General features: G+C 41.3%; 1 pseudogene; it reads right to left on the reverse strand.

Annotated features, from left to right (window-relative positions):
• Positions 1–23586: 23586 nt before the first annotated feature.
• LOC142423857 (small EDRK-rich factor 1 pseudogene) lies at positions 23587–23853 on the reverse strand (annotated as a pseudogene).
• Positions 23854–24656: the final 803 nt, after the last annotated feature.

The raw sequence follows: 24656 nt of genomic DNA on the forward strand, positions 1-24656 counted from the left end.
ATGGCTTGCGTCAGGTGCACTATAATCCTCAAAGTAACATCTTGCTCTTCAACACTCTAAAGACATTTTGTGGAGCACATTTACCCAATGCAATATGTCTTTTGATTTCTTTTTTTAAAATCATTTTATTAGGGGCTCATACAACTCTTATCATAATCCATACATACATCTATTGTGTAAAACATATTTGTACATTCATTGCCCTCATCATTCTCAAAACATTTGCTCTCCACATAAACTCCTGGCATCAGCTTCTCGTTTTGTCCCCTCTCTCCCCGCTCCCCTCTGCCTCATGAACCCTTGATAATTTATAAATTATTATTTTGTCATATCTTCCACTGTCTGACACCTTCCTTCACCCATTTTTCTGTTGTCCACCCCCCAGGGAGGAGGTTATATGTAGATCATTGTAATCATTTCCCCCTTTCTACCCCATCCTCCCTCCACCCTCCTGTTATCGCCACTCTCACCACTGGTCCTGAAGGGATTATCCACCCTGGATTCCCTGTGTTTCCAGTTCCTATCAGAACCAGTGTACATCCTCTGGTCTAGCCAGATTTGTAAGGTAGAATTGGGATCATGACAGTAGCGGGGAAGGGAGCATTTAGGAACTAGAGGAAAGTTGGATGTTTCAGCATTGCTACACTGCACCTTGACTGGCTCATCTCCTCCCTTCTGTTTAAGGGGATGTAAAGTTGCCTACAGATGGGCTTTAGGTCTCCACTCTGAACTCCCCCTCATTCACAATGATATGATTTTTGTTCTGACAATGCCTGATATCTGATCCTTTTGACACCTTGTGATCGCACAGGCTGGTGTGCTTCTTCCATGTGGACTTTGTTGCTTCCGAGCTGATGACTGCTTGTTAACTTTCAAGCCTTTAAGACCCCAGACACTATATCTTTGCTTATTTGTCTTCAGCGATTGTGTCAGGAAGTTGAGCATCATGGAATGTCAGTTTAATGGAACAAAGTATTCTTGCATTGAGGGAGTACTTGAGTGGAGGCCCAATGTCCATCTGCTACCTTAATACTAAACCTATACATAAATACACATAGATCTATTTCCACATCCTCATATATAAATATATTTACATATGCACATGCCTTTATTTAGACCTCTATAAATGCCCTTTGCCTCCTAGCTCTTTCCTCTATTTCCTTTTACTTTCCTCTTGTCCCACTATCATATTTAGCCTTCATTGTGTTTCAGTACTTCCTCTCAGTTACATTACCCTTGGTTACACCCTACCAGCCCTCCTACACCCTCCTCACCACCAATTTGGATCACTTGTTACCTTGTCCCTGGATTTGTTAACACCACTTCCTTTCCCTCCACCTCCCCCACTCTAATGTAACCCTGGAACCCTCAGTCCCTCTGTTTTCTCCTCCAGATTATTCATCCAGCTTATTTTATTTAGACAGACCTGCTGAGATAATAACATGCACAAAAACAAGACAGAACAAAACCAAGCACAAAAGAAAACAAAACAACAAGCCAATGACAAAAAAGGAAAGAGAAAAGCTTGTAGTTAATTGAAGGACTGTTTGTTGGCCATTAGGTGTGTTTTCCAGTCGAGTCTGATGGGGCGCCAAGCCCTGGCCCCAAAGAATATTTTTGGTATTCCCCGGGGACTTTGTTGCTCTGTTCCCCTCGCTCTTCTGTTGCACACCCTTAGTGTTTTGCCTTGGTGTGGTGGGATCAGATCGGCCGCAATTCCCACAATGTGTCTCCAGTGTTGTCCCCTGTAGGGCAACGGGTCAGTGAGGGATGTCGTGTCTCATAGTGGGGCCAGCCATATGGTCCTCTCTGTGGATTCGCTGCTATGAGCAGGAATATTGTCCTCAAGGCTTGGTGGGCCAGGATGTGCTCCACTCTCTTCCTCCCCCCTTCATTTGCTCCCATGTGCTCTGATCAGACATGTCCCTCTATCAGAGCAGCAGATTCAGTGCTGTCCTCTGAAATAAATTCTTCTGGGGGGTGGGGAGTGGAAGGCAGGTGTCCATGTAGTTGGGATTGGGGCCAGCCCCTCAGACCTCTCTACTGGTTCCCTACTCCATGCCAGCACATTGCATTCACATCTTGGAGCACTGGGTTGAAGTCTGGTCCCTCTTTCCCAGTGGAGATATAAACAATACCCTCCCCTTGGGTGGCTTATTGCCCTGTGCCCCCGCTATCCATTTCTTTCTAATTTTTTTCCTCACCCCCCTCCTATTTAGTTGGCTACCATATGTATCCCTCGATTTGGTCTGGCTCCTGCCATACTACCTGGTCCTCACCCCTGGAATATTTGTATACAGTAGCTTTTTCCCTATGTCCCTTTTGCATTTTTTAAAAACTTACCTCATGTTGTACTTGTCCTTTTGTTCTTGGCTTACTTTGCTTAGCATTATTTCCTCTAGTTCTTCCCATGTAGCAATGTGCTTCAAATGGTCATCACTGCTTTTTAGCAATGTGTAGTACTCCATTGTATGTATATACCATAGTTTTTCAATCCACTCGTCAGTTGATGGAAATTTGGGTTGTTTCCAATTCCTTGCAATTGTGAACTGTGCCGCAATGAACGTTGGAGCACAGATGTCTGGCTGTGGTTTGTTTCTTGCCTCTTCTGATTATATGCCCAGTAGGAAGATTGCTGGGTCGTATGGTAACTCTATTTCCATCTGTTTAAGATATCGCCAGATCGATTTCCATAGTGGTCGTACATACTTACAGGAACACCAGCAGTGGCTGAGAGTTCCTGTCTCCCCACAGCCCCTCCAGCACTTGTTGCTTTCTGATTTTTTGAATTGGGCTACCTTTGAGGGTGTTAGGAGGTACCTCATTGTTTTAATTTGCATTTCTCTTATGGCTAAAGATCGGGAACATTTCCTCATGTTTATTGGCCATTCAGATTTCTGCCCCTGTGAAACTTCTGTTCAGGTCCCTTGCTCACCTCCTCAGTGGGCAATTAGTTTGGGTTTTTTTTTGGAAGCTAGCAGAGTATTGTAGATTTTAGTAATAAGGTCTTTGTGTGATGTGTCATTGCTAAAGATGTTTTCCCAGTCCGTGGACTCTCTTATTACTCTCTTGGTGAATTATTTTGATGTACACAGGTGCTTTAGGTTCAGTATATTCCCATTGGTCAATTTTTGCCTCCTCTGTGTTTTTGTCCTTTCCTATTCCTGATAGTCTATGTATTCCCTGTGCCAAAGTTCTCAAGTTGGTCCCAATTATTCATTGATGGTGCTACTACTTTGGGGTTTAACTTCAAGGTCTGTGATCCACCTTGAGTTTATTCTAGTGCATGGAGTAAGATCAGGGTCTTGCTTCATTTTCTCCAGGTAGCTATCCATTTTTCCCAGCACCACTTGTTTGGGAGGGCATCTGTTTCCAATTGAATATTTTGGGGGCCCTTATCAAAGATCAATTGTCTGTATGCTGATGATTTTATTTCTGGGTTTTCAGTTAGTTTCCATTGGCCTGAGTATCTGTCATTGTGCTAATACCATGCAGTTTTGACAACTGTGGCTGTATATGTGCTAAAGTCAGTAAAAACAAGCTCTCCCACTGTGTCCTTCTTCTTGAGGAGTTATCTGCTACTTCTGGGCTTCTTCCCTCACCATATGAAGTTGGTAATCAGTTTTTCCAATTCTTTGAAGAAAGATGAGGGTAATTGTATTGGGATAGCATTAAACTTATATAGTGCCTTGGGCAGAACTGACATCTTTACTATATTGAGTCTTCCAATCCAGGAGCATGGATGTTCTTACATTTGTTGAGGTCATTCTTGGTTTCTTGTAATAGTGTTCTGTAGTTTTCCTCATATAGATGTTTTTTTTTCAGTTCATTATATCCCTAGATATTTCAGTTTGTGCTCGGTTATTGTGAAGGGTACCTCTTTTTTGATCTCCTCTTCTGGGGTCTTATTTGATGTGTATAACAGTCTGATGGACTTCTGTTTGTTGATCTTGTATCCTGCCACTCTTCCAAACTCTATTGCTTCCAGTACTCTCCTTGTGGAGCTTTTGGGATTTTCCATATATAAAATCATACTATCTGCAAATAACGATAGTTTCATCTTCCCAAGATGAAAACCTTTGTTGGCTTTTCTTTGCCTTATGCTGTTAACTAAAACTTCCAGTATGATATTAAATAAGAGTGGGGACAGAGGCATCCTGATCTGGTCACCTTTTTCAGTAGGATTGTGCTAAGTCTTTTCCCCATTGACTACTACATTGGCTGTTGGTTTTTCATATATAGCTTGTATTGTCTTGAGGAATTTTCCTACTATTCATATCTTCTCACGTGTCTTAAACAGGAATTGGTGTTGGATATTGTTGAATGCTTTTTTCCACATCCATCAATATTATCATGTTTTATAGTTTTTCGTGTCAATGTGGAGAATGATACTAATGGTCTCTCATATGTGGAACCATCTCTGCATCCCTGGTATAAATCCCACTTGGTCATGGTAAATTATTTGCTTTATATACTTTTGTATTCTATTGGCCAGTAATTTGTTAAGGATTTTTGCATCGATATTCATTAGGGATATTGGTCTGTAGGTCTCAATTTTTGTGGGATCCTTGGCTGGTTTTAGTATCAGAGTTATACTACCTTCAAAGAAGGAGTTTGGGAATTTGCTGACTTTTTCTATGTTCTGGAAGAGTTTGTATAGGATTGGTGTTAGTTAGTTCTTAGGTAAATGCTTGGTAGAATTCTTCTGTGAATCCATCTGGTCCAGGGAATTTTTTTGTTGGTAATCCCTTGATAACCTTGTCAATTTCTTCTATTGCTATGGGTCTGTTGAGATTCTTGACGTTCTTTGGGGATAGTCTAGGGAGGGATTGTTTTTCCAAGAATTTGTCCATGTCTTCCAAGTTGTTGAATTCATTGGAGTACAATCCTTTGTAGTACTGTGTAACTATCTTTTTTATTTCATTAGGGTCTGTTGTAATGTCCCCTCTTTCATCCCTCTTCTTGCTATTGAAATTTGTTCCCTTATTTCTTTGGTTAGGCTTGCTAGCATTCTGTTGATTCTGTTTATCCTTTCAAAGAACCAACTTTTAGCAGCATTAATTTTTCCCATAGTTTTCTTATTTTCCCTCTCCTGAATCTCAGCCCTGACTTTTATTATTTCTTTTCTTTTGCTATTAATGAGATTGTCCGGCTGACACTGCTCTAGTTGTTGTAAATCTTGCGCCAGCATATCAATCATGAGTCTCTCTTCCTTTTTCAGGTGTTTATGTATTGCTATGAAACTTCCTCTGATAACTGCCTTTGCTGTGTCCCATAAGTTTTGGTATGTTGTGTTCTCATTCTCATTGGTTTCAAGAAATTTCCTAACTTCATCTCTGATCTGTGCCAGTGTGCACTCCTTTTGAAATAGAGAATTATTCATCCTCCAATTGTTTGCTCTTATTTTCTTCGTCTTCCTACTGTTGATTTCCAGCCTTATGGCACAATGATCAGAGAGAGATCTGTATGATATCAATGTGCTTAAATTTATGTAGATTCACCTTATGCCCCAGCATGTGTTCTATCTTTGAATATGTGCCATGTGGGCTTAAAAAGAATGTCAATATTTTTATATTTGGATGAAAAGTTCTGTAAATACCTATCATGTCAAATTGTCTAATTGTAGTATTTAGATCTCTAGCCCCCTTGTTGAATTTCTTTCCCTGTGATCGATCTTTCTCAGAGAGTAGTGTATTGAAGTCACCCACTATAATTGTTGAGGCTATGGTTTCTTTTTTCATCTTTTGGAGTGTTTGGTTGACATATTCAGTGAGTCTCTCATTAGGGGAATATATGCTTACAATACTTAGTGATTCTTTGTCTACCATTCCCTTGAGCATTATATAGTGTCCCTCCTTATCTCTTTTTATGGTTTTCACTTTGAGGTCAATTTTATCTGAGATTATGATAGAAACCCCTGCTTTTTTTGAATTTCTGTTTGCTTGGTATGCCTTTCTCCAGCCTTTGATTCTCAGTCTATTTTTGTCTGTAGCATTGAGATGTGTCTCCTGTAGGCAGCAGATTGATGGATTATGTTTTCTGAGCCAGTCTGCTAGCCTCAGTCTTTTAATTCCTGAGTTCAGGCCATTGATATTCAGGGTTATTGTCTCCATCTGCAGACTCTGTGATGTCATCTTATACCTTTTGTGTTGGGTGTTTTCCTACCTTCCTTTCTTATTAGTGTGTTGTGCATGTGTGTGTGTGTGCATCATTCTTGACTTCTTTCCATCTGTAAGGCAATGCTATCTTGGGGTCTGTTTTCTCTTTGTTGCCCTCTGGGTGAGGTTGTTCTATGTGGTGGTCTCTTATTTATGCTTAGTGAGTATTGTTCTTTTGACCATACTGGGTCAGCAAGGATCTTTCGTAGGGCTGGATTTCTTCTAACGTATTCTTCGAGTTTTTCCTTGTCTGGGAAGACTCTTACTTCTCCTTCTATCTTGATCGATAATTTGGCTGGGAAGTGTATTCTTGGGTTTGTGTTGTTATCCTTCAATTTTGGAATATGTTACTCTACTCTCTCCTCTTCTTCATAGTTTCTGCTGATAGATCTGAGCATATTCTTATTTGGGAACCTTTCTATGTGATTGCTTGTTTTTCCCTAGCTGCTCTCGGATTTTCTCCTTTTCCTCAAAGTTGGATAGTTTAACTATTATGTGCCTTGGTGACTTCTTGGGATTCAGTCTAGCCTCCTTAATGGTTGCCTGGTTTTCATTCATTAATCTGGGGAAGTTTTCCTCCAAGAATTCTCTTACTATTGTTGCAGACGACTTTTTTGTTGTGTCTTCCTCCAGTAATCCAATAATTCTAAGGTTGTTCCACTTCATAGCATCAGCCATAGCTCTTAGATTTCCTTCAGATTCTCAGATGATCTTATTTGATTTTTGTTCACACTTGTTAGTCTGCTTGGCTGTTCTCCAAGTCACTGGTGCAGTTCTCTGCTTCATCCAGTCAATTCTTGAGGTCCGTGTGTCTGCTACTGGTTTTTGTTATCTCCTCCCTAAGCTCTTGCATTTCCCTTTTGTATATGGACTTGATCTCCTCTATCATTTCATCGTTTTTCTGTATTGTTTCCCTAATATCCTGTACGACTCCAAGCAGCATTCTGAAAATTTCTTTCTGTGGCAGATCAATGTTTGCTTCTTCTATGCACATCATCATGTTCAGGACATTTTCTCCTATTGCCTTTTGTTTCTCCTGTGTTTTTGTTGAGATCATAGGGGTTGATGGCTGTCTGCATTGCATTGTTTAGAGGAGCCAGATGCCATTTTCCAGGGAGTCGAAGAGCACTGGCTTTCTCTGGGAGAGTTGTAGGACTGCTCCTTCAAACTGCCTACAGCTAATTTCACTATGGAATTGGCCCACAACTTTAGCCTCCTGTGGCTTCCCTCTCAGGGGAGTGCCCCAGAAAGCTGTGGGGGAGGAATTGCCTTGGCCAAGTAGATCACTGCGGAAGTTGGGCAGAGGTTCCTGCAGCAACTTGAAACATTGGCAAGTATTGGCCGAGTTGCCTTAGGCTATGTGAGGCACTAAGGTAGGTGGGATTAAGTTCTCTCAGTCACGTGGGACAACAGGGGGTGGGGGATAGTAGCTCCCCTAGGCACACAGGCAGGAATTCCCCCATAATAAATTGGGCAGAGAATTCCCTGGTGGAGGTCAGTCAGCCTTTCCTCAGCCTTGTGCTATGCTGCACAGGGTGGAACTCACCTAATTGGGTGGGGTCAGGCATAATTGCCCTAGGCTAAGGGGAGTGGTCTGGAGGTTGGCAGTTGAGTGTGAGAACAAGAAAGAGACAAAGCGGCAGAAAATTTTTTTTAAACTAAACCCACTGAGACTGTTGGGGGATAGAGAGAAGAAAGGGAAACAAAAGTAACAATATAGATGATGCCTGATCCCTGCCAGTGGGGTTGCAAGGGTTTAATCCCTTGTCCTGAGGCAGCTGTCAACTGTGGCTATGTTGAGATTAAGCCCCCTTGTCCCAGCTCCAGCTGAGACAGTGGCAAGGCTAAGGTCAAGCCCTAGCCAGCCTCCACTGTGGTAAGCCAAAAGCCCCAAGCCCCTCAAAGCCTTGTGGATCTGTGCCTACTTATCTTTATGATGCTCCTCCTGTGATCCAGCAGTGTTGAGTTTCCCTCTTAGTAACTCTCCTGGGCTAATTTCTGTGGAGTACCTCAGGTATGTGTTACTCCGTCACCGTCTTCCTGGAAGTCTCCAGTCTTTTGATTTCTTGACTGCTGCTTCCATCATCATTGATCATGAATCTAACCAAGATAAAAATCCTTGACAACTTTAACCTTTTCTCCTTTATCATGATTCCACCTATTGGTTTAGTTGTGAAAGTTTTGGTCTTCCTTACATTGAGTTGTAATCCAGACTGAAGGCTATAATCCTTGATCTTCATCAGCAAGTACTTGAAGTGATATCACATGCAAGTAAAATTTAGTTGAAGGTTATTCAACAATGGTTTCAGCAGCACATTGACAGGGAGCTAACTGCCAGAACTTCGTGCAAGATTCAGAAGAGGATGTGTAACAAGGAATAACATTGTTGAGATCAGCTGGATCTTGGCTCAAAGCTAGGAATACCAGAAAAATTTTTTAACTTGGGCTTTATCAGTTATACAAATCAACCCAACTTTGTGCATCATAAACAACTACAGATGACATTGAGAAGAATGAGAATTCCAGAATACCTCACTATGCTCACATGCAACCATGATCACATGGTCCATGGATCCAAAAGGAGTTGTTGGAACCAAACAATGGAATACTGCATGGTTTAAGATCAGGAAAGATGTGCATCAGCATTGTATCCTTTCATCATACGTATTCAGTCTGTATGCTGAGCAAATAAGCTGCACTATATGAGGAAGCTGCAGGTGACCCAACCTTGCTTGCTGAAAGAAGAGGACTTGAAGCACTTGCTGATGAAAATCAAGGATTGTTGCATTAATGAGGCAGTATCAATGTAGGGTGTAGATTAAAATCAATCCCTTTGGAGATATAAAAAGAGCACATTAATCAAGGAAGCAGGCAAACACAGATAGATGCTGTGCCACTTAAGATCTCCAAAGAAACAAGGGGCAGAAGCTGAAAAGAGCCAAGGACATTCCCCCAGCATTCACAGCTCTGAATCCAGGCTTCTAGCCTCCTGAACTGTGAGGAAACAAATATCTGTTAGAGCCACTCACCTGTGGTATTTTTGCAACTGTCTCACTAATATAGGCTCAACTGATGGCTGTTACCAGTGCTATTCAACCAGAGCATTTATCAAAGTTGTCAACAACTAAGTCTGTACTGGCATTCAATGCATAAGGCCCAGGTTGCTAAAGTCAGTGAGAAACACTGAAATGGGTCAAAAATAAGGAAGAGGAGGATGAATAGTATTTTACCCAGGAAAAATGGAGCGAGAAAAGGTATAAAGTCACAAAATGGTTGAACACACACATTCAGGAGAGGGCAAGTAGGTAATAATGACCTAAAGGAAGCTAGGGAATACAATACAGCATGCTTACTGAGTCTAGATCACTGCTGGACACATGGAGCATGTAGAGAAAATAAGACAAAATGCTTTCTTTGAGGATAAAGCAAACACCCTAATAAATTTCAGAACAGATATGTGCTCTGAAGGCAGGAGATCTTGCATAAGAAACGTAGAACTTTAGACGTGATATAATATTCATTCATTTGTTCCACAAAACTTTATTTTGTAGTGTTGAAGGTTGCTAAAATAATCACAACTCTCCATGCACTCTACCTTTTGCAATGTGGCTTTCCTGCTTTTCCCATCAAGAGGTGGAGTTTAAATCTCCATCTCTTGATTATGGGCTGGCCTTATGATTTACATTGATTAATAGAATGTGGTGAAAATAGCACTGTATGGGGCACTAACCCACCCAGGGGGAGGGTATTGTTCATATCTCCATGGGGAAAGAGGGACCAGACTTCAGCCCGGTACTTCAAGATGTGAATGCAACATACCAGCATGGAGTAGGGAACCAGTGGAGAGATCTGAGTGGCGGGCCCCGACCCCAACTATGTGGACAGCTGCCCCTCCACTTAGAAGAATTTATTTCAGAGGACAGTACTGAAGCTATGGCTCAGGGAGAGGGACATGTTTGATCAGAGCACATGGGAGCAATGAAGGGGGGAGGAAGAGAGTGGAGCACATCCTGGCCCACCAAGCCTTGAGGACAATATTCTTGCTCATAGCAGCAAATCCACAGAAAGGACCATATGGTTGACCCCACTATGAGACATGACATCCCTCACTGACCCATTGCCCTACAGGGGACAACAATGGAGACACAGTGTGGGAATTGCGGCCGATCTGATCCCACCACACCAAGGCAAAACACTAAGAGCGTGCAACAGAAGAGCAAGGGGAACAGAGCAACAAAGTCCCCAGGGAATACCAAAAATATTCTTTGGGGCCAGGGTTTGGCACCCCATCAGACTCCACCAGAAAACACTCCTAAAGGACACAAATGGTCCTTGAACTAACTACAAACTTTTCTTTTTTGTTGTTGTGTTGTGTTTTTTGTTGTCATTGGTTTGTTGTTGTTTTGTTGCTTGTTTTTTCTCTGTCTTGTTTTTGTGCATGCTATTATCTCAGCATGTCTGTCTAAATAAGATAGGCTGGATGAACAATCTGGAGGAGAAAACAATGGGACCAACAGTTCTGGGAGGACATGAAAGAGGGGGAGGTGAGGGCAAGGGAGTGGTGTTAACAAACCCAGGAATACGGGAAAAACAAGTGATCCAAATCAGTGGTGAGGAAGGTGTAGGAGGCCTGCTAGGGATTGATCAAGGACAATGTAACAGAGAGGAATTACTGTAACCCAAATGAAGGCTGAGCATGATAATGGAACAAGAGGAAAGTAAAAGGAAATAGAGGAAAGAGCTAGGAGGTAAAGGACATTTATAGAGGTCTAAATAAAGGCATGTACATATGTAAATATATTTACATATGAGGATGTGGAAATAGATCTATGTGCATATATTTATAGGTTTAGTATTAAGGTAGCAGATGGACATTGGACCTCCATTCAAGTACTCCATCAATGCAAGAATACTTTGTTCTATTAAACTGTCATTCCATGATGCTCACATTCCTGACACAATCACTGAAGACAAATGGGTGCATAAGCAAATGTGGTAAAGAAAGCTGATGGAACCAGCTATCAAAAAATATAGCGTCAAGGGTCTTAAAAACTTGAAGGTTAACAAGCGGCCATCTAGTTCAGAAGCAAAAAAGCCCACATGGAAGAAGCACACCAGCCTTTGTGATCACAAGGTGTCGAAGCATGAAGTATCAAGCATCAAAAAACAAAAAGTCATATCATTGTGAATGAGGGGGAGTGTGGAGTGGGGACCCAAAGCCCATCTGTAGGCCACTGGACATCACCTTATGGAAAGGTCGCGGAGAGGAGACAAGCCAGTCAGGGTGCAGTCACAATTGCAACAAAAAACTTTCCTCTAGTTCCTAAATGCTTCCCTCCCCCGCCCCCCTGCCCACTATCATGATCCTAATTCTACCTTACAAATCTGGCTAGACCAGAGGATGTACACTGGTACCAATAGGAACTGGAAAAACAGGGAATCCAGGATGGATGATCCCTTCAGGACCAGTGGTAAGAGTAGCGATACCGGGAGGGTGGAGTGGACAGGGGGAATCAATTACAGGGATCTACATATAACCTCCTCCCTGGGGGACGGACAACAGAAAAGTGGGTGAAGGGAGACGTCGGACAGTGTAAGATATGACAAAATAATAATTTATAAATTATCAAGGTTTCGTGAGGGAGTCGGGAGCAGGGAGGGAGGGGGAAAATGAGGAGCTGATGCCAGGGGCTTCCATGGAGAGCAAATTCTTTGAAAATGATGAGGGTAACTTGATGTCTGTATGGATTGTGATAAGGGTTGTATGAGCCCCCATTAAAATTATTTTTTAATGGTGGAAAAAATAGCACTGTATGATTTCCTTCTGGCACCTTGTGGCTTCCACTTCCATGATCTCACATTCCTGCCACCATTAACGAAGCCCAAGCTATCCTACTGGAATAGCACCAAATATCCAAGCCAATCCTGACTGCTGACCATCTAGGACCGCCCCCAGCCCCATTGAGCCTGCAGATGAGTGAGTGACCAAAGAAGAATCATGGGCAAATACATGGTTATTTTAAGCCACAACGCTTAAGGATGGCTTGCTATACTATAATTGACATGGAAAGCAAGCCCCTATGGGTGCCAGGCAAAGACACAGGCAAAAGTTTGAGAGAAAGTTTCTATCCTAGTGGAGATTCCATTCTTAAGACAAAAGACAAACTATAAACAAATACTTGATATGCACTATGTCAGATAGTGATACTGGTTTTAAATAAAAAACTAAGGAAGATAAAGGATTAGAGAATGATTTGTATATGTCAGTGCTATGGGTTAGCTGCTATTTTAGAAAAGAAGATCCCTTGAAGAAAATACTGAGACTGTTCTAGAAGATTTTCATGCTTGATGAGCCTATACCAATTATTAGAAAGTTTTTAGTTAGCTTGACCCAGATACTTCTGACTGGATTAAAACTAAACCCACTGCCATCAAATCATTTCTGACTCACACTGACCCTATAGGACGGAGTAGAATTGCCTCTGTGGGTTTCTAAGACTGTAAATCTTTACAAAAGTAGTAAGTCTATTCTTTCTCCCGTAGAGTGGCTTGTGGTTTTGGACTGCCAACCTTTGTGTCTAGCAGCCTTGTGCATAACCCACTATGCCACCAGGCCCCTGCCAGAGAAGTATAGTCAACTCTAAAAAGAACATCAAAAATCAGTTTATCCTCTTTCCTCACACACAAAAACAAACTGAACCTCAGAGGGGAAAAGTGTTATGCCACTCTCTATTTATTTTTAGTACTGCAGACTAGAAAAATATATATGTATGTTAATTTGTTTCACTGTAAACCTTGGAGGCCCTTAACATTTGAAATACCCTAAATAGAAAGGAACATTGCTGAAGTGGCTATGTAGTATATAAGATTCTGATTAATAGTCTGCATTGCAGACGTAAATACTAGAAGAATTTCAGGTATCTTAATCCTCAATCAGCACTAGCAGTACCAGTTGCCAATGAATCTGTTTTGACTCATAGAACTGCCCTCCATAGGGTTTTCATGGCTGTGACTGTGGTAGTTACATCATCTGGTGTCAATTTGGGACTTGAGAGTCTAGTCTGTCAATCAGGTTATAGCCAATGAGGCCTCTGTGGCCATGGCCTTCCCCTGAGAATTCTGGGAATTGCTGTATTTCCTCCTTGGAGGCTAGAGACAGCAGACAGACAGAAGCAACCTCTCTCTCTCTCTCTCTCTCTCTCTCTCTCTCTCTCTCTCTCTCTCTCATTCTGCTCACTCCCTGGGAGACATTGCAGCTGACAAGACACATGGAACTATGCTAGTGCCTTGAGCTGGAGAAACTATGTGTAGACCCCTGCCAGCACTGAGATGCTTACAATGCCACTGGATCCACTAGACTTTGTACCCACTGGCCTGTGATCTTCCTGCATTCAGCATCATTGCATGTGTTTCATGAGTCCGAAGAGAACTTTATAGATTGGTATCAGACATATGGGATAATATTGGATTTATGGACTTGATCTGAACTGGGCTGGGATGTTTTCTCAATATTCAATTCCTCTTGTATATAAACCTCTTTCTTATACACATATGAGTGTCTATGAATTTGTTTCTCTAGTCTACTGGACTAACAGAGAGACTTTTCAGAAGCAGATCAGCAGGTACTCCATAGGAGATACCTTGGGCAGGTTCAAATTGCTGATCTTCCAGTCAGTTGAGCCCTGCACTACTTTTGCCACAAGAAGTCTCCAATCAGCACTAGAGGGAAGCAGCAAAAGGGCTTCAAAAAGCTCATGGACAATTTTCATCATCTTTTAATTCCATTTTCCCACAAGCTTTCTGAAGCCTGCTCAATAGTTAGTTCCAACCTAAATGTAACTCGCTGCCATTGAGTTAGCGCTGACTCATAGCAAACCCCACGGGTTTCTGAGACTGTAACTGTTTACAGGAACAGAGAGCTCAGCTTTCCTCCCGTGGAGCTGCTGGTGGTTTCAAACTGCAGCAAAGGGGATCGCAGCCCAATACGTAACTACCACACCACCAGTACTCTTCATAGTTAGTTAGGTGTTCCTAAAAAGTAAAATAAAAAAAGAAGAGCTGATACCAAGGCCTCAAGTAGAAGGAAAATGTTTTGAAAATGATGATGGCAACATATGCACAAATGTGCTTGCATGTTTGTATGGATTGTTATAAGACAGCGGTTCTCAACCTGTGGGTTGTGACCACTTTGGGGGTAGAACGACCCTTTCACAGGGGTCGCCTAAGACCACTGGAAAACACATATTTCCGATGGTTTGGAGAACCAAGACACCACTCCTCTATCCATCTCCAGGTGGGTGTGCCCAAATGCAGATATGTCCACATATGAGTACCTGGCGTGAAGATGTTACCCATGCTACACCATGCTTTAAGACAAAATTTCATTTATTTGTCATTAAAATAAATATTTTACAATATAGATTTACATATTGTTTTGCAATGAATTATTATGCTTTAATTATGTTCAATTTGTAACAATGAAAATATATCCTGCAGATCAGATATTGCATGATAATTCATAACAGTAGCAAAATTACAGTGATGAAGTAGCAACGAAAATAATTCCACACATGAGGAACTGTATTAAAGGGTCATGGCATTAGGAAGGTTCAGAACCACTGTTATAAGAGCTGTAAGAGTGCCCAATAAAATGATTTTTTTAAAGAGCAAAGTATAACTTTCTGCCATTGAGTTGGTTTGGGCTCATAGTGACCCTATAAAACAGCCTAGAACTGTCCCAGAGGTTTTCCCAGGCTGCGATCTTCAGAGAAACAGAGTGCCCCATCTTTCTCCTATGGAGCTGCTGGTGGGTTGAAGCTGCTGGCCTATGGTGAGCAGCCGTGTGTCTAACCACTCTGCCACCAGGGTTCACTCCTAAATGTTAGGTATGTTTTTTCATGGGTGAAATGAGCGGTGTCAGGATATGTATTTTGGCTAGCAATATTCCACAATATTTTACCTCTACCCTTGCGTGACAAAGATAAAATAATCTAAAGAGGCCAGCAAATATATGCTTATTCTTCAAAGTTACTTTGTGGGCGTGTTGTCATTTTCTTTCCATTTAGTGGAGGGCTATGTCACCTGATTTTGACTAGGTAAGATGAATATTACTGCTAGAATATTATCTGGCTTACCTAAAGTAAACTTTCCATGCCAGGCGCTTGGCAGAATGCCTGAAAGAACCAAGAGCTAGAACTTCATCGAGCTTACAAGTTGTTTGACTTGTTTTGCCTGCCTGTTAATAAATATTTGAACATGTGGCAGATTTCAGTCTGAGACTTGCTTTCACTGTAACATTTAGGGAAGAAAATATGGCTTCTCGCTCACTTTTAGAGGCTGCCAACAATGGCCCATTCCTCTCAGTCATTAATAAATACGCATTTACTAACATGATATAATGAATCCAAGAAGATTTTGGCTTGGGTCGTTTTGCACCAGAAGATGATTTGCCTAAGGTCACACAAACTAATTCTCTCCACCATTAAATGCCAAACCAAACAATTTGAATCCATGCTACAAAGAGAAGTCATCTCACATTGAGTCTTTACTCAAGGCAATGTTTTAGAAGTTGATCTACTTTTTTTCGTTATGAAGTTGATTCATTACAGCCTAGAGAAAAGGTGGTGAGAAAATGCTGGAGACAAGAATGTCATCAAGATTGTTGCTACAAAAAAAAAGAATATATGTATGTGTATATATATATATATATATATATGTGTGTGTGTGTGTGTGTGTGTGTGTGTATACCATATTGAATGAAGGGGGAAGTGCAGAGTGGAGACCCAAGGCCCAAGTGTCGGCCACTGGAGATCCCCTCATAGAGGGGTTTAGGAGAGGAGATGGGTCAGTCAGGGTGCGAGGTAGTACCGATGAACACAGCTTTCCCCCAGATCCTGGATGCTTCCTCCCCCCAACTACCATGATCCGAATTCTACCTTGCAGGGCTGGATAAGGCAGAGGTTGTACACTGGTACATATGAGGGCTAGAGGCACAGGAAATCCAGGGTGGATGATACCTTCAGGACCAAGGGTGTGAGGGGTGATGCTGGGAGAGTGTAGGGTGAGTGGGTTGGAAAGGGGGAACTGATTACAAGGATCCACATGTGACCTCCTCCCTGGGAGAGGGATGGCAGAGAAGGGGGGGAAGGGAGACCCCGGATAGAGCAAGATATGACAAAATAACGATGTATAAATTACAAAGGGCACATGAGGGAGGGGGGAAAGGGGAGGGAGGGGAAAAAAAAGATTGACCTGATGCAAAGGGCTTAAGTGGAGAGCAAATGCTTTGAGAATGATTGGGGCAGGGAATGTATGGATGTGCTTTATACAATTGATGTATGTATATGTATGGATTGTGATAAGAGTTGTATGAGTCCCTAATAAAATGTAAAAAAAGAAAAGGGAAAAAGAAAGAAAGAAAGAAAGAAAATGATTAGGGCAAAGAATGTACAGATGTGCTTTATACAATTGATGTATGTATATGTATGGACTGTGATAAGAGTTGTATGAGCCCCTAATAAAATGTTTAAAAAAAAAAAGATTGGTGCTACAGCCCAAGTGAGGCAAGAAGTAGAGGTGAAACATGGTGTAATGGAACCAGCCCCGAGCTGATATAAGGACAATCCTGGTTCAAACCGAGGCTCTTGGCTACTTATCAACCATGTAACAGTGGAAAGTCTCTTCTCAGATTAATTTTTCTCCAAATGAATGAGAAATGTAATTCTACACATTAACTCCCTAACTCAGTGATTGACAAATAATAGACACTCAATAATTACCCATTCCTTTCCCCAAAACATAGAACAGAGGTAAAAAGACTAGTTAATCTAAGGCCTAATACCAAAATCTTCACAGTTAAACCAATTGGTAACATCATGATATATGAAGAAAAGATTGAAGTTATCAGGGATTTTGTCTTGCTTGGATCCACAATCAATACTTCTGGAAGCAGGAATCAAGAGATAAAAAGACAGAGTGGAATCATAGAGATAATAACTGATGCAAGGGTTTGTAGGGGATGTAGGGGTGGGGAGATGGGGTGGATGAAGGGATTTGGGGAGGAAACAATGAAGGCGGGGGGGAGGGAGCACTAGACTGAATATGATTGCACAACTTGATTTAATCATGGGGAAAGGAAAAAAAGAAAGATAAGGTTCTAAAATTGATTGTGGTAATGATTGTACAAATATTCTTGATATGATTGAATTGTGTGATATGTCAATTATGTGCCAATAAAAGTGTAAAAAAGAGATTAAAAGGTGTATTGCATTGGTTAGATCTGCCTCACAAGACCTCATTAGAGTATTGAAAAGAAAAGATGTTACTTTGAAGACTCAGGTGTGTCTGGCCCAAGCCCTGGTCTTTCCCATGGCCTCATAGGCATGGGAAAACTGGACACTGAATGAGGAAGACTAAGGAAGAATCAGTGCATTGGAATTGGGTGCTGGAGAATACTCAAAGTACCATGGACTGCCGAAAGACAAACAAATCTGTCTCAGTGCTCCCAGCAGCAAGCATGGCGAGACTTCATCTCACTTACTTCGGACATGCTGTCAGGAGAGACCGGTCCCTGGAGAAGGACACCAGGTTTGGTAATGTGGAGGGGCATCAGAGAAGAGGAAGACCCTCAACGAGATGGACTGACACGGGGGCTGCCACCATGGCCTCAGCGTGGCAGGAGGATGGCACAGGAGCGCACTGTGCTTGGTTGTGTTGTGCAGAGTTGCTGTGCGTTGGAACTCCCTCAATGACACTTAACAAAAACAACAACAGCAATAACTTTTGCTTGTCACCCAAGAGTAGAAGCAATATTTGGCCTATAATTTGCTAAAATTCCTTGTTCTTCTTCCTTGACAAGACGCTTTCAATTCAAAACTTCTTCTAAGATGAGCTAGATAGAACTAATATATAATATATATAACTAATAGTTATATACAAAGTACAGGAGTGATCAAGAGGTAAAGGAGATTTTGTTATGGTTGGCTTTTTTGTTTCTTTTTTTGTTTGTTTGATTTTGTCTATTTTTCGGTATATAAAATCCAGGATCAGTGAATAGACAGACAGTCACTGGATTGATGTTTTTCTGGAGGTATGTCAGGGAAGGCTGGGGTGGGTGGGATGAGGAGCTAATAACAAGGAGTACAAGAAAGAAGAAAATGTCCTGTACAACTCTTCTGGATATGATTGAACTATTGTGGATTATGTCCAAATAATTTTTTAAAAGATATTTGCTTTCAAGCAGTTACCAATCTTACATTCTGTCTGTAGTACGGTTTCATTCTCCTGCTTGGGGCTACCACTAGCTTTCCAAACACAATGCCATTGGATGCAACTAGTATTTTTGAGAAGCCACTGATGGCACGCACTAAAGTAGGTCCTTTTATAGTTGTTATTAAATCCACACTACAAACCCACAAGCTATCCCACTCCACTGCCATCAAGTTCAATTGAACTCACTGCCATCAAGTTCAATTGAACTCACTGCCATCAAGTTCAATTGAACTCACCAAGTTCAATTGGCTCAGTGGCAGTGGGTCTTATATGACCATGAAGCCAGGACACTCCCAGTAATACTCAGAAAATCACCAAGTGAAAGACCTGGCACAGCAGTGCTGTTTTCCTTTCTCTCAGAAGCAAATGAGCCTGGTAGATTATGACCATTAATCAAGACATAGATAGCTACCACCGCCCCTCCGACATTTCTTTTAAGATCTCTGTGTTTCTGTATTGAGAGAGAAGGATGAACAAATGCAAATACATTTCTAGAAGTTCCTTGATTTGAAAATCCATGTTGCTTGTTTTTAGTTTATCCTCTATGAAAATTCTGTTTAATTGGATTTTTGACCCATGTACAGTTAATGTGATCAATCTGATAGGATTAGTCTAGTTTCTAGGTACTTTCTCATCTGTCCCTTTTCCCTGCATTCTTTTGAGTGAATGTAACATTGCATTAAGACAAACAACAATAGCAGCAACCTTCACTTTCAGTTATGACTTATAATATGTATTTTAAACATATGACAATCTCATAAAATAACATTGTATTATTTATGAATAATGTAGGTAATCTTAAAAGTTGGAGTAGATTCCAACTCATAGCGACCCATATCAGAGTAGAACTATGCACTATAGGGTTGTTCAATGACTGATTTTCAAAAGTATGAGTATGGTTTTATGCATATTTATTCTGCTTAGGCTATGCTAATCTTCTTGGATCTGTTCATTGTTACCTTACATCTGTTTAGAAAAAAATCTCAGCCATTGTCTCTTCAAACATATTCTCTCCTCTCTTTGAGAATCTAGTTATACATATGTTAGAACATTCAACATTGCCTCAGTTCTTAGACATGCTGTTACATTTATTTTACTCTTTTTTCTCTTTGTATCTCAGTTTATCTCGATCTGTTTACAAGTGTATCGATCTTTTACTGTATTCAATTCACTATTGATCTGATTGAAAACATTCTTCATTTCTAGCTTTTTTATTACCAGCATTTCCATTTCATTCGATTTCATAATTCTTTCTTTCTGCTTAAATTTCCCATCTGTTCATGCATTTTATCCCCCTTTTCCACAAGAACCTTTACGTATTTATTGTAGTTATTTTTAAGTCCTCTGACAAGGCCCTCTGACATCGGAGCTGTCATCTCATCTATTTCTAGTACTGTTTCTTCTCTTCACCATGGGTCACATTTGAGGCGGGGGGAGTCTGACTATCTCATAACTTTTAGAACTAAAGGAATGAAAGCAAAGGGAAAAGTGCAAATCCTTTTTTGTCAGATTTTTAGGATGTGGAAAGGACTTGGTCTAACCCGTATTTAAAGGATCCCTGGTGGTGTAGTGGGTAACTCGTTGGGCCAATACTCAACAAGTTACTTGTTTGAAACCACCAACCACTCTCAGGGAGAAAGAGGAGACTTTGCACTCGTGTAAAGATTTATAGTCTTGAGATGTCAGGGAACAGTTCTACCCTGACCCATAGGGTCACTAGGAGTTGGCATCGACTCCACGGCACAGTTTTTAAATTTTGGAACCTTGTAGCTTCAGTTAGATTTGGCTTCCTAGGTTTTGAAGGGAGATCAGGACTTTCCCTTAAGCGGGCCTTGATACTGAGCACCAGGACTATTCTAGTAAAGAGTATTTATGCTTTAAGCTGGGCTGCCAGCTTTCTAAACCGTGGGAGATCTCTCTTACAGCTCAGCTTCTAGATTTGGGAATTTCTGTAGGTTTAGTTTCATCTTTAGAATTCTGTCCCTATGAGTCAGAATTAACTCGATGGCAGTGGGGTTTTGTTTGTTTGCGTTTGGATCTCTTGCCTTGAAGATCTCCTTTCATCTTGTTGATCTGCCTCAAACATTTGCCAAGCTGCAACATCCTTGGTTAAGGATTTGGCTAAATTACTTTAAAAACTAGATGCATTCATAAACAGAAAGAATAGACTTTTTCCTTTTATCCCAAATAAGAAAAAATAAAAATTATCATTGATCTTCACTACGGGCCCACAGAAGGAACCCTCGTGGCATAGTGACTATGCGTTGGGCTACGAACCACAAGACCAACAGTTTGAAACCACCAGCTGCTCCATAGGAGAAACACATGTTTTTCTACTCCCGTAACGAGTTACAGTCTTGGAAATGCACAGGGGCACTTCTACCCTAGTCTATCGAGTCACCATGAGTCAAAATTGACTCAATGGCAGTGAATTTGAGTTGTGGTTGTTTTGTTGTTGTTTACTGGCTTTTGGTGTATGTACCCACAATCTCTGCCCCTGGGAAAATAATGAAAATTATCAGAAAGACAGTTCCCTCTTCTTGGAACTACCACCAGACCAATTTCTCAAATACTCAGAGACTCCATTATAAACTTGCACACATCTATTGCCCATGGCTAGGTTAGCATTACTGACCTCACTTGCAGAGGTTGCAATACCACTGCTGGTGTGCTAGGTCGAGATGTCTAGAGAAACAGTTCCAGGTACACTCACATATGTATAAGAAAGAGCTGTCTATCAAGAAGCAAGTATATATAATGACGACATCTCAGGCCAATCCAACTCAAGTCCCTAAGCCTGACATTGTCCTTGCCTTTACTTCTTCCAAGACAGATTTGTTTGTTCTTTTGGCAGCCCATGGTGCTTTAAATATTCTTCATTGGCACCGCAATTTAAATGCATCAATGCTTCTTCATTCTTCCTTATTCAATGTCCAACTTTCACATGCAGGTGAAAATGCCATGGCTTGGGTCAGGTGCACCTTAGTCCTCAAACAACAGCCCTGATTTTCAGTACTTTAAAGAGGTCTTGTGCAATGCATTGTTTGATCTCTTGACTCCATCTTATGCATTAGACAATATAAAATATGATCTAACCTTGAGAAGAAAGACAGTATATGGGCTCTGGAAGTAGAATGTCTTAATTCTCTTCACCTTGAACTTGTATTTAAGTCCTTTGTGCTTGGTGGTGAATTGGTCATAATAGTAGTACCTCCTTCACCAGATTGTTGAGAATAACATAGTGAATATTTGATTATTTATTTTAATAGTATATAAGCATTTAGGGTAAGGCTGGTTTATAAAATCATTCTGAAAATGTTTTATACTATTATAAAATATTCTTATTGATCAACTTAGCAAATTCAGAAACATCACCCTCACTTACTTTATACGAATGTTCTCAACCCAAAGTTTGCAAATATTTGCTCCATATAACTTGGAGACTCTACTAATAAGAGTATCTTAAGGACTTATTACAGCTGTACATGTGCTTCTACTGTATGGATCTCCTGGGCCCAGAAGGCTTGATAACAGGGAGGAGTTGGCCTGAATTGGCTCCTTGGAAATTAGGAAATGTCATCACAGTCAAGTAACTGGAGACTAGCTAGATGGACTAAGCAGATAGACTTTCAGCCCAGTGCCAGCCTTGGGGAGTATGAAAAGGCAGGATACTCTGAAAGACCAGAGGCCCAAAGAGCTCTAAGGAGCATGGCTTCTTCAGGGCCCACTAAGCTGCTACATCTGGTTATCTCAAAATATTGTTGAGGGTGGAGGTGGGGGAGGGTAGGAAGTGGCAGTTTGAATGTATATGTTTATCTTTTTACCTTCCCGAAACACAACAAAATGAGAGTAAGTGAATAAAACCAGAGTAAACTCACAAGGATTAAGAGAGTGGGAGAAGAGACATAAGAGTATAAGGAGATGGAAAGCCAAGTGGAGCTGAAAAACTGCATACCAATTGTCGGCAGAGGTGGTGCTCATGCAAAGAAAGTCAGTTTCTGCCACACAACTCCAGCTCAGCTCACATACTGAAGGCCCCAAACCAAACCAAACTCATTGCTGTCAAGTCGATGCCAACTCACAGCCACCCTATAGGACATGGTAGAACTGCTCCCTGTGACTTTCTGCAACTGTAACTGATAAGAGTAGTAGAAAGCCCCATCTTTCTACAAGGGGGTGGGTGGGGGTGGTGGCATAGAAGTTTCAAACTACTGAGCTTGCAGCTTGCAGCCCAATTCATAACCACTATGCTATGAGGACTCCCACTGGAGGCCCCTGGAGCCCAAAAGGAAAGATCTAGGGAGAAAAGTGGGTTGAGGACAAGAGGCTTGGTTGAAAGTCTCAATAAGGACCTGCTAACTTTCAAATACTTTCTACAGTCTTGCACATGTGTATGTACATGTCAGATGATAACTCTTCCCCAGCAGAAGTATGAAAAGGCTTAAGTCTGTGGAGCAATTGAAATAGAGAGATGCCTTACAGGAACAAGGCAGAGTCCTTGTAAGTCTACACATTGCAGGATGAGAACACACCCTCCTCTCGCCGTCTACTCCATCTCGCCCCCCACAGGCTGCTATTGCTGATGGCTAGGCTAGTCCCTTCTGAAGCATGAAAAATGGAGAATTCTTGGCAGGAACTGAACAGGCCTAAGCAAGCAACCTAAAGTTAGAGCATCTATTTTGAAAAAACTGCCAACTGACAAATTCCACCGAGAAATGAAGAATTCAAATCTGAAGAAAAACAAATCATCAAATATTGAGGAAAGCCTCCAAAATAAGCAGAGATGGAAATAAACAAAAGAAAAAGGGGCTTTAAAACAAACAAACAAAAACCTTGCCCCCTTAGTTTCTGGAGTTTCCTCTTTCGACATAGATTATTCTTCCAGTCTTTTTTTTCTTCTTCCTCTCTTTTTTTTCCCAGAGGAGAGCGCAAGCGCAGTCCCCACTACCACAAATTACGCTGTCGAGTTTCCCACATTTGGGGAAATCGCAGGGGTCAGCACATCGTTCTTATTTTCTATTTTTTTCACATGCATGGTTGGTGTTTTACTTTTTTGAAGAGTCATTCTAAAACATCATACTACATCAGGGTAAAAGGTAAAGTTTAAGATAGACTGATTTATTAGGATAAGTTACAACATATGTAATGACTGTTCACTCTACAAAATCTTGGTCTCACAGCCTATGATACACACACCCAGTGAGTTGGCAGTAGCACCCACGTTTTCCAAATTAGACAGTCTTTTCCTTGTCTGCATAGACTTCTTCTCATTAGCTGCCTTCTGCTTTTGTTGCATAATCTCAGAATCCCTCTGGTTTCTCTGAGAGGTAATTACATTATCCTCTTTTCTATTTCCTTCGCTCATCTCCTGGGCTTTCGCCATGTGTTTCTGGTGGGCAAGTCCTCGTTGATTTCCACAGGCCATGCCAACCACAGGGACAGAGCCCGGGAGAAAGTGAATCGAAAAAGCAGCTGTACCCCACACATGGCTGCTATCACCACCGAAACTATTCTTTCTTTTTCTCTTTTCCTGGATTTTCCCAATTTCTTTGATCTTTAAAATGTCTTGCTGCCCAGGACTTAGTCACATGATCCCTCCTCTCACGGTTTAAAATATGATCTATCTGCTATTGGGTATTGTACAGCGCCCTGGTGGCGCCAAGGGGAAGCGCTCGCGTGCTCACCAAAAAGCGAGCAGTTGAAACCTGTATTACTCTGTATACATTTAAACCTGTACACACTTATAAATACAGTTTAATTCTGTATGTTGAGCAAATATTAGAGAAACTGGCTAACATGAAAAAGGATGTGGTATCAGGCTTGGAGGAAGACTTATTAACAAGCTGCAATATGTAGATGACACAACCTTGCTTGCTTCCTGAAGGGGATAATGACGTGAAGCACTTGCTGATGCAGATCAAAATTTGTAGCCTTCAGTGTGGATTACAACTCAATGTCAAGAAGACCAAAATCCTCACAACTAGACTAATAGGTAACATGACAAATGGAGAAAATGTTGATGTTGTCAAGGATTTCATCTTGCTTGGATCTTCAATCCATGCTCATAGAAACAGCAGCTAAGAGGTCGAATGACACACGGGAAATCTGCTGTACAAGACCTCTTTAAAGTGTTGAAAAGCAAGGATGTTACTCTGAGGACTAAGGCGTGCTTGACCGAAGCCATGGTATTTTCAATCACTTCATCAATTTGAAAGTTGGACAAAGAAT

The sequence above is a fragment of the Tenrec ecaudatus genome, chromosome 1, assembly GCF_050624435.1.
Source record: "Tenrec ecaudatus isolate mTenEca1 chromosome 1, mTenEca1.hap1, whole genome shotgun sequence".
Lineage (NCBI taxonomy): Eukaryota > Metazoa > Chordata > Mammalia > Afrosoricida > Tenrecidae > Tenrec > Tenrec ecaudatus.